Consider the following 11,353-nt stretch of genomic DNA (forward strand, 5'->3'; position numbering starts at 1 on the left):
GGTCAAGTATCAAAATTACTCATTTCCAACTTACTTATGGACAGGAGGCCGTTTTGCCTATGGAAATCAACGTGCAATCGATTAGAGTGTGTTTACAACATAAGTTAAGTGATGATGAGTATACCGAATCACTAGTTCAAAACTTATTCAAGTTGGACGAATTAAAGTTGGACATCCGAGATAGATTGCAAGTTCAAAAACGAAGAATGACTAAGTTTTATAATAAAAAAGTTATAGCCAAGTCGTCTAGCCTGGGTGAATTGGTTTGGAAAACAATATTCCCTTTGGATAGCAAGGATCCAAAGTATGGCAAGTGGTCGCCCAATTGGGAAGGACCATATAAAGTAAATAGTGTGTTGTCTAATGGAGTCTATCATTTGGAAGATTTAGATGGCACCAAGCACATGAGGTTCATTAATGGCAAATATTTAAAAAAATATGTTCCTTCCTTATGGGAAAGTGAACAAATAAAAGCGTAATCAAATCGCGTTGAACGATCGTAGATAAAAAAGGGCCAGAGCGAAATAAGTTCAAATAAATTCCTTTATTATCAAACATTCATTACAAAATTGTAAGATACAAAATACTAAATGCTCTATAAGCTACAATTAAGAGCGAACTAATCACCCGATCGATCGTCAAGTAAGAGGGTAAACTGGCTTTGATCGCCATCCTGATCGCATTGCTGCAAAGGCAAGCAGAGAGGCCGAGAAGCACTCTCAGCAAGTAGAAGGGAAGAGAAGTACCCTCACCTCGCCTACCTAAATGCATCGCTGCAATAACGAGTAAGGAGATTGAGAAGCGCTCTCAGCAAGCAAGGTGGCTTGACAGGCATCCTCAAAAATTGCCTTCCATCATTGAACTCCTTGTAAAGAACATAGAGACGATGGGAAGAACTTCGCTTGCCAAAGAATATTTCCTATATCTCCCATACCAAATGTGACATCAAAATAGGTAGCGAAATGGGTTGATCAAATGATCCATTTCTATGAAAGACGAAAATTCTGGATCGATCGTTGAAATGTCAAACGATGGAAGCAAATTAGTTTTTGAAAAAAAGAATAGAAATGAAAATGAAAAGTGCGAAATATACGTGCATTTATAGGAGGGCGAAGGTGAAGAGACAGAATATGAACAGCCACATTCGTGCCTCGTAATTGGAGTCAAAGGGCCCAAAATCTTGGGAAAAGAGATAGAAATACCAAAAGAGAATGTACATGAATCTTATCATAAAGCAGTTAAATGCTTGGAGAGTTGACGATTAAAGACAAACGTCAATAAATACACAAAAAGACAAATTAGTTGTTCATTAATGACAATGGCTACTGTTACATCCAAAATTGGCAATGGCTATCAGTAAGAGTTTACAAGAGGAAAGTTAATACGAAGTTACAAAAAGAAAAGTTAAGGCATTAGATGTCTTAATTACAATTCGCCCTAGACTGAATGAATTCTCTCCCTAAGTCTCTCCCAATCCTCTCTCTGCTGAGAAGAAGTGACATTCAATTCAGCTACATAATCATCATCAACCTCCAGCTTCTTGTATTGCTCGACCAAAGACTTGGTTCGCTCAATTCCTTGGGAAGCATTATGCTTTTTAGCAGCCATTCTCGCCCTGCAGTCATCCATCCTTGCTTGAAGATCCTTCATCTGTGCAGCCAAACTGGTCATCAAAGAGTCTTCAATCATAATTTTGGAAGAGATTTCTTTCAATTCGTCCTTAGCTTTGTTGATCTCCCGAAGCAAAGACTCTCTTTCAGAGGTAGCGCGAAGATATTGAGTACTCTTAGCCTTCGGTTCAACATTTTTGGCTAGCAAAGAGAGGATGTCAATGTGGACAACTTTCAACGTCGCTTTAAAATCAGCAGAAATGTTGAGCGATGGAAGTCTCAGTGCTTGCGCTAACTTCGCACTCAAATGCTCAAGTTTATTTTTATGTTTGGCAGCACTAGCCTGACCGAAGTCCATATCCATAAAAGATACATACTCAAATATCGACTGCTTGAGGAACTTCATGTCTTCCTCTGAAGAAGCAGAAGGACGATCGATTGAAGCAAGGAGAGACGTCTTGACTTGCTCCCAGGAATTGAACAAGTCCTGGATGGAACGCACTATCTCATCAGCATCCTGCAAAGAAAAATGCCAACATTGAAGGTTTTACTACAATAAACAAAGTGAAAATAAAAGTGAAGCAAAAGGTTACCTCATCAGCAATCTTGGGGGGTGGCATATCACCAGTTGGCTCCACCACCTATGGCCCCACCACCAGGGGAGACTTCCTCTTAACTGGGCGAGAAGACTCTGCCACAACGGGTAAACCCATGGGAGCCTCTGCATGATTAAAAAAGAAACAAATTAGAAATTAAAAGCACAAGCAAAGGTAAAACATCAAAAATGTATTACCTTCTGGTTCGATGTTTAGGGGGTCGACGCCCTGGGAAGAAGGTGGCTCGTCCATTGATTGTGATGAAGGTTCTGGGACTGAAGGTCTCTCTTTAAGCGTAGTCCCTTCATCAGCTGATTTGGACGAAGCAGCTCTAGCAGAGGATGATGAAGCAGGAGCTGCCAACACCAAAGCCTTCAAATGAGAGGCCGAACTTTTCTGAGAAATTCAAAAAAACCATTAGCACATAGAAAGGTATGCTTGTGAGTAAACATAATTCAATTCAATTACGTTTCTCCTGACGATGAGAGGAGTATCATCATCGTCATCCTCCTTCTCCAAAATGAGAGATGCTGAAGTTGGCCGTTTGCGGCTTGGGGTGCTCTTAGCTGCAGTAGATTTGGCAGGTAGAGAAGTAGAGGGACGAACAGATTGTTTAGCATGAGCGGGGGAGGAAGGATTCCTAATGGACACAGAGGTGACCAAAATAGGAGAAGTGGAAGGAATGTTCGGCTGAGCCAGTGAATGGAAAGCATGATTGGCATCAATTACAAACAATATGCGCTTCACTAATGGCCATAGTTGTTCAAAAAGGGGGTGAACGGCACGGCTAAGATTGAAGGGGGCTAATGAAAAGTTACTCTTCAAAAGAATATTACGAGCATCTATAGTTTGTGCCTCTACCTTATTAATGGTGTGAAAGCGGTCTATCAAATTTTTTGAATAACAAGAGGGAACAGGCCATGTTTGGCCAAAACCAAGTTGGCGAGCAAAAAATTGAGGAGCATATATTTCAACCCCAGCTTTGGCATTAGTTCCAGTTAAAATATTATGGAACAACTCCCTCCCAGTAAAAAACTGAATTCAAACGAGCAGAGAGGCACTCGCACTGTCCAGGGTGGACAGAGGTTGCACATAATCTGGAGTTAAATGAGCAGGAAAGGGAAAGAAAGAAGGAATTGAAATTAAAGTATAAAAGAATGAAAAAGTGTCCCTTCTGGACATATTTACAGGGCTCAATGGGTCAATGGCTAGCCCATAGCAGCTAGCAGAACGAAGTGACATAGATAGAGCACCAAGTGATGGACAATAGGCTCTCAACCGTAGTTGAGCTAACCAAAGAGGCTCACTGCCAGTGGAAGATACACCATTCTTCAATTGAAATTGAAGAGAAGCCATGCCTCTATAGAGGGCAGTCAAAAAGAAGGAACACAAATTCAAAGGCCTACCACGCGCCAATTCGTGCGCTAGGGTAAATAACTCATAGAAGGCTTCAAACTGGGCACACACAGAATATATTTACAAAGCCATATCTGAAGAAAGGCCACCCGCTCAGTGTGGGAAGGCTTAGCGCTTGAGTGATTATGGCAACTTTGCAAGCTTGAATAGGACTCGATGAGTTTTTTGTCAAATTTTAGGACAACACCAGAAATCAAAATACCAAGGAAAATGATGTCACCCAAAGGTGGAAGATTTATCAAGGCCCTAACATCCCTTAAAGTGATTGACATGGGACCAAGAGGGAAAACAAAAGTATTATATTCAGAAGACTAAAAACTTAAAGGAATAGGAAAAAGTGCTAGGTAAAAAATTGGGGGTTGAAGAGAGATTTCTAATAAATCAGAAATCCTAGCACGATCAAAAATTGCCTTGGTAGGACCATGGCCCACAAGGCGAGCATGCCATCTACGGAAAACAACATCAGATTTAGGCCTCAGCGGCAAAGAGTTCAAGAATGGAGGGCCTTGAGTACAAGGAAAAAGCTGGCCCACCGCCACTTGTTCGACGGCTTCGACGTTGGTGAATGAAGGACCCAAATAGAACTCATTAAGTTCGGCATTGGCTGGTGCAAGAAAGTTCGAATTTACATATGGCTGAGTGAGGATTTTCTGGAAATCATCGAAGCTAAAAAGTCGTCAGATTGGGTTTGTGGAGCAGCCATTGGCAACGAAATACAGTTTTGTTAAGGTTTGCTCGAGAAACGTAGCAGAGAAGCAAGAAGATGAACAGTCGTATGGCGAGAAAGAAGCGCGAAATAATGATACATGAGTTAGTGGTACAACGAAATGGCGTGTCTTTGGGGTTTATAAGGGTTTGTAGCATCGCACTTTTTCAGGCTATAGAAGGAAATAATGATTGAAATTCTTGGGAATTTCAAATGTTGCTGGGAAACACAAAGTAAATATGGCAAAGATTAATAATTGGTATTAATTCTGTAATATTGAGAGGTAATTGTTGACACACTAAAAGTGCAGCCCAAATCGAATAGCCTAAGGAATGAAGCCCAATTAGGGAATCCCCAAATCAAATAACCCAAAGAATGAAGCCCAACTAGGAAATTCAGGATAAAGGCCCAAATATGATTACTAATGAATGCAGTGGAGGCCTATGAACACGGTAACACCATCGACCAAGCTTGCAAGAAGCCCAAGATTTGAGCGAATGAAGTGCCTTACAGTCACCTAGAGCTATGACCCTGTTCTCGCCTAAACCTTCGAATCGTCCAGGATCTTAGCAAACATAAGATGTTATGATTATCCAGAAGTGTAGTTATTGATGCAATTATCAAGTAACCTTATCACGTTCCACGATTCAAGGAGTTCAGTTGAAGACGGTTGAACGACAAAGAGTAGTGGCAACAGTTAGAGACGGCAGTTCCATGTCACGATAGCCACTATAAAGGAAGTGGGTAGTTATAAAACAATCAAGCAGTTTCTAAGTGATTGATCATGAAGAAATCATCAAAGGAATATAAAAGAAAGAGAAGACATAGAGCAAAAGACCCCGAATCAAATACTCTTAAACAGAGAATGTGTAATTTCAATTTCTTAGTTTAGACTTAAACATTTCTTTTCAATACTCGTGTGCTTGCACCCCTTGAAGGCATCCTGTTTAGTTTCAATTGTAAAGTCATCGTCAATAAAACACCCTTTTTGAGACTTTGTCTCAAGAGCTTTGTTCTTTACACAATTGTCTGATCCCTTTTTAATTGTTAGCAATTACCCACGCGAAACACAAGGTAATGATTTTAAGAAAGTATAGCAATTAATTGATTTGATTATATGTAGTGATTGACTAGTAAATAATCAAGGAGAAGAAGAGTTAGGGAAACGGGGATGTAAATATAATAGAAATTGAGAAGTTAAAATGTGGATTTGTATTAATTTAATTGTCATATTTAAATTTGAGAAATTATACCTCTGTTTCAGGTAAGGATGTGAAAGCTTGGAAAGGTTCGTTAATTTAATCAGATTTCTATTCATAGATCAGTAAGTAGAAAAATATAAATATTATTAAAGTATTTATAAATTAAGTATATTGTTAAAGTATGTGTAAAAGTATGTGCTCGAATTATATGGTTATTGTGGATATCTTTTATTATAACACATGTAAGATTTTAAAGATTGTATACGGTACATTGTGAATTGAAATATGATAAATGATTTTGAGATCGACCAGAAAAGCACCCATGATTATATATTTCTTCTAGTTCACTAAGGGGCCTTGGCCGTGTTCTATACTACACTGAGGGGTCTTGGACTGGGGATGAAGGGGTCTTGACCGTGTACATATAGTTCACTGAAGGGCCTTGACCGTATTCTAAAATTGATTATGAGAGGTCTTTGAGGCTAGCTATCGTTCATGGAGGGAGCCAAAGGCCCGTGGCGAAAGTTCTTAGCTCGAGAGGCGGATTACATATTTCAGTCAGATGGTACATTTTTTGTGAATTTTTCAGTATGTTTGATGTGATGAGATGATAGCATGGTTATTAGCTGATGTTTATATCGTGATTTTGAAATGATATTTTACGACCTTATGTGAATGTTTCACTTTTAATTATGATTACATGATGTTATCTTGTGAATTATTAAATGATATGAACTCAATTTTCGATAGAAATGTAAAATTGAAAAAGTATAATTATTTTCGAACTTCTTCACTCACTGAGCTATCAACTCATATATTTTCCCACGATTTTTCCTACAAGTAGCAATTGATTCTTTTTAGTTGGAAGAGCCTAATGATTTCGGAATGAGAGACACACGACATGTTGAATATTATAACTCATATTGATGAAACACGAAATAAATATTTTGGGCTCATCGCATTATATTTTACGTAGGCATTTGATTTTATTGCATTTTTTGAAATAACTCATAGTCAATCATGATGATAGATTTGACATCTAGTCAGTATCTATCAACGGCACATGTCACGTTTCAGGTCCACTAGGGTGATTCGGGACGGGTCGTGTTAGCTACCCTAATCAATTTTAATAAAACATATCTTTAGAGATTAGTTCAACCTATTTTTAAACACAACTTGAAATATCCCTATTCAAATTTAAATACCCAAAAATGGATTAATTTGCGTGATTACATATTTTGATTGCATAAGTCATAAACTATTATTGTTAATGTTTATTGAACTTTATGTTGATTATATCACAATGTTATAATCCTATTTCGAACATCCCCTAAATAAATTAAGCAATTTATTAACTAAATAATGAACAAGCATTTAAATAAGCAACAAACATATGATATCAAGAACTTGTTTGGGCCACATTTTTTAAAAATTAATCACATTCCAAACTCATTTTGAACCACAGAGTTCCCAATAAAAAAACTTTTACATTGAAAAAATAAAATAAAAATAAAATCAACTCTCCATACTTTTTAATCAGACATTCTTCAAAAAATCAATATTACAAAATCTATTTTCCCAAAAAATGGGCACAAACAAATACTAAATGTTTTATTGATTAGAATGAAATGCATGAAATAGTGATTTTAACTCCTTTAATAGTGGCATTACGGCTTTTACAAGAATACGAATCACTGGACAATTTTTCTTGTTCTAGCAATATATTTGGAATTTGGATCACTAAAGATCAATAAACTTAGCTCATAAATAATCTTGCGGTACATGAATATATCCTTGTGAATTTTCTTTTCAATTGTTTTCTCATGTAATATTTAACATAAACTATCTGTTTGTGGACAAAATGCCAATTAGAATCACTTGTATCTATTGACCAGACAAAGAGCGTACCATGTATCTTTATTTTTAATTTCAAACAATATATGATGCAATAAATATATTGATGTCACTGCATCTAGTCATTAATTCATTGCCTTTGCAACGATTTCTACCATACATTCTCAATAGATAATTTCTTAATGGAGATAAAAAGGCTAGACACTAGGACCCATGAATTGTGGAATTTTTCATCATTTGTGCTATTCTTTAAGGACGGTGCACCAAGACAATATCATCAAAGAGTGTGGAGTTGATGAATTCCTCAAGGATTGGGAGCTGATGGTTGTCATCGTAACTGTACATTAGAGGAACCATTCTTGCAAGATTAAGAGAAGCTTTTGTGAAAGATGAGCTTGATGAGTTTTTATTTAAACGAAAACACTCCTTGTTAAGATGTTTCCATTCACTTGATATCATATCAATAACATGTTCTCGCACAGTCTCAATGGTTGATCCTGAATTCTCTTTCATGTGGCACTCTATGTACGAACCATCGTTTCCATCTTGCTGCTCATCCTGTCGTTAGTTCGTTACAAAACAATTTAACAATCAAGGCGTAATTAATTAACAAGGAAGTATCAATCATAAAGTTTAAAATTCTAGATGATGGTCTTGTCTAAAAGGTTAAATTGTTATAGAGGGGAAAATTACTATGGAGTTATAATATAAAATTTTATTATGTAATTAATTACCTTGGCACTTCCAAAGTCATCCCAGAGACGGAGAATAGCGGCCACAGAGGATATGAGTTCTGATATATCATCCACTTGAACGGCCCCTCCTGTTTCTCTATTGACTCCCAAAAGAAAAAAGAGGTGGACGAGCACCACATGTACTTCGGAACTCACCTTCCCATTTTCTAGGTATTCATGTGAGGTTGGCAAGTGCCCTGAAGCAAACCATTTAGCTTCTACTCGGAAGGTGTCACACAGACTTCCCCACTACAACAAATAAAGGATATGCCATCAATGTCATCTATGTATATGTCACGCAGAGATATATTAGGCCATAGTTTTGTTTAGCCAAAAATATTAGATTTTTATCTAAGTCAAAGTTAAAACCACACATTTTATTAATCTATAGTTTTTATTGACATTTTAACCATACATTTTATCAAAATTTATCATAATATACTAAAAATTTGAATTTATTAAAACCAAACAAGGGCCACATATTGGCATGGATGAAAAAAGAGTATCTATCTTACTGCTAACTTTAGTTAATCGATCGGATAATATCCGTGCTTTTTGTAGATCTTGTACCCTATATCATTTGTGGTGTCAAGAAGGGCTTTGTAGCACAACTTCATCGGTTTTGGTAACATCTGAACGACCGAATAGTCCCACCTGTCCACAATTTAAATATTTAAATCATCAAAAGATATTAAAGTTAAAATTCATGCAACGTCCACATCTCAACATGTTGCATGTCCACTGTTGCTCTCCCTTCTAAAATCAAAAAAGAAAATGTTTTATACATGTGCACAGCTCGGGTAAAGACAGTAAGTTCTTCTGGTGTCCCATAAAGATCGAAAATGTCATCTATTATGTAAATAAACGCAATGGATTTGGTGAGCTTAAGCCTTTGCTCTGACATGCTTGGATCGTTCAGGGAAGCCATAGACCATGTATACCATTTTAATGGTTGGTTCCTAGCCTGCTTTAATTCCTGAGCCAAACCAAGGTCTTTCCACCACCTGAAATTACAAAAGATTCCATTTTTAGTTTTCCTCAAAATAGTCAAGAAATTTTCATACGTGTTATGTCTTCTTACTTGGAAATTTTTGGCCAGTTTTTGTTGGTTGGCGGTCTGTGCCACGGAAATATTCATTTTTGCGAGCTCTTTAAATGTTTTTCTGTTAGTGCGGAAACGAAGTGTTGAAGAAAAACTTGAATTTTTATTGATAGTTTTTGAGTTGCTACAGCACACTCAATAATGTTTTCTTCTTTTTTTTTTCTTACAATGAGACTACAAGAATGACCTCTGTTTATAGGACCACATGGATAACTCTAGAGACATGGGAATATAAATGGACACCTAATAATTTATGAATTTGCATCATGTATTTTCCTGATACATTTTCTTCAAGTGCATCATGTATTTTCCTAATACATTTTCTTCAAGTGCATGTAACCTTATTTATTTCCTAAGATTACAAATTAATGCCACATTTAACAGCCCCTCTTAATTTGTAATCTTGAGTTTTCCTTGATCTTGTCGAACTTATCAAATGTGACTGCCTTTGTTAAAATGTCTGCTGGCTGATCATTTGTGTTGATAAATTCCATGCAAATTTCTTCTCGACTTACCAAATCTCGAATGAAGTGATGATGTAGTTCAATATGCTTCGATCTGGCATGAAAAACTGGATTTTTTGTCATAGCAATTACTGACATATTGTCGCAATGTATTGTTGTTGGCTCTTGTTGTTCAAACATTAAGTCTTTTAGAATTCTTCTAAGCCAAACTGCTTCACAAGCGGCATCCGCAGCTGCAATGTATTCCGCTTCTGCAGAAGATAGTGCTATAGACCTATGCTTCCTCGAACACCATGAAATAATATTTGTTCCAAGACAAAAGATGTAGCCCGATGTACTTTTGCGGTCAACAAGTGAGCCTGCCCAATCACTGTCAGTGTAGCCAACAAGGTTGAAGTTATTTTCCTTTTTGAACTCAATGCCTTGATTTTTTGTACCTTTAAGGTATCTCAAAATTCTTTTTGCCACCGTAAAGTGATTCTTGCTTGGTTCATTCATGAACCTGGAAAGTAAACTCACTGATTGAGTGATATCCGGCCTTGTGTTGAGGTAGATGAGTGAACCAATTAACTTTCGGTAGAGTGTAGCATCTACTTTTTCAACATCATCATTGACTTGGAATTTTTCATTCGGCCCCATTGGAGTAGAGACTGGCTTGCACTGGTTCATGCTGAATTTTTCTAGAAGATCATCAATATACTTCTCTTGAGATAAAAAAATTCTTCCCGGGCTTTGTTTGACTTGGATGCCAAGAAAGTATTTCATTTGACCCAAGTCACTCATCTCAAAGTCTCTCATCATCTTTTTCTTGAATTCTTCCACCATGCTTTTACTTGTACCAAAGTATAGAAGATCATCCACATAAAGACATACTACAAGAAAGTCTCTTCCAAGATTATTGACATATAGAGATGATTCACTCGTGCTTCGATTGAATCCATTTTGGATGAAATAGCTATTGATTTTGCTATTCCATGCTCGCGGCGCTTGCTTTAAACCATAAAGTGCCTTGTATAAACGATAGACTTTTCCTTCTTGTCCTTTGATTTCAAATCCTTCGGGTTGCTCGACATAAACTTCTTCTTGAATTTCACCATTTAAGAATGCCGATTTTACATCAAGTTGATAAACACATACCTCCAATTGAGCTGCCAGTGCCAAAACAGTACGAATCGTCTCCATTATTGCAACCGGAGCATATGTTTCAGTGTAATCAATTTCGGGCTGTTGAGAATACCCTTTTGCAACAAGACGTGCTTTGTGCTTTTGGATCGACCCATCTTCATTGTATTTTATTTTATAGACCCACTTGAGTCCAATGATTTTCTTCCCTTCTGGCAAGGCAACAAGCTTCCAAGTTTTGTTTTTCTCAATTGTGGACATTTCTTCATTCATGGCTTTTGTCCAACATACTTCTTTTGAGGCTTCTTCAAATGATTGTGGTTCACTAGAGAACAACCCAAGTTCACATGACTCATATATGTCTTGTAGTGAACGTGTCTTTCTTGGAGGGCTTTCTGGATCAGATTCTTCCTCACTTCTTGGAGTAGGGTTTGGATTATGCTCTAAATTTCCAACTTGTGACGGACCTGCTTGAAATGTTAATGGATCAACAAAATGGTATGGTGTCTGGTCCACAACTTCTTTCCCTTTCCAATCCCAAGATGCA

The 11,353-nt window shown here is 37.2% G+C and overlaps 1 pseudogene; it reads right to left on the minus strand.

The window, feature by feature from the left end:
• Window positions 1–7,633: 7,633 nt before the first annotated feature.
• The window catches only part of LOC111396008, a 7,428-nt pseudogene continuing 3,708 nt past the window's right edge, over window positions 7,634–11,353 (minus strand).

This window comes from Olea europaea, chromosome 6, assembly GCF_002742605.1.
Source record: "Olea europaea var. sylvestris chromosome 6, O_europaea_v1, whole genome shotgun sequence".
Classification (NCBI taxonomy): Eukaryota; Viridiplantae; Streptophyta; class Magnoliopsida; order Lamiales; family Oleaceae; genus Olea; species Olea europaea.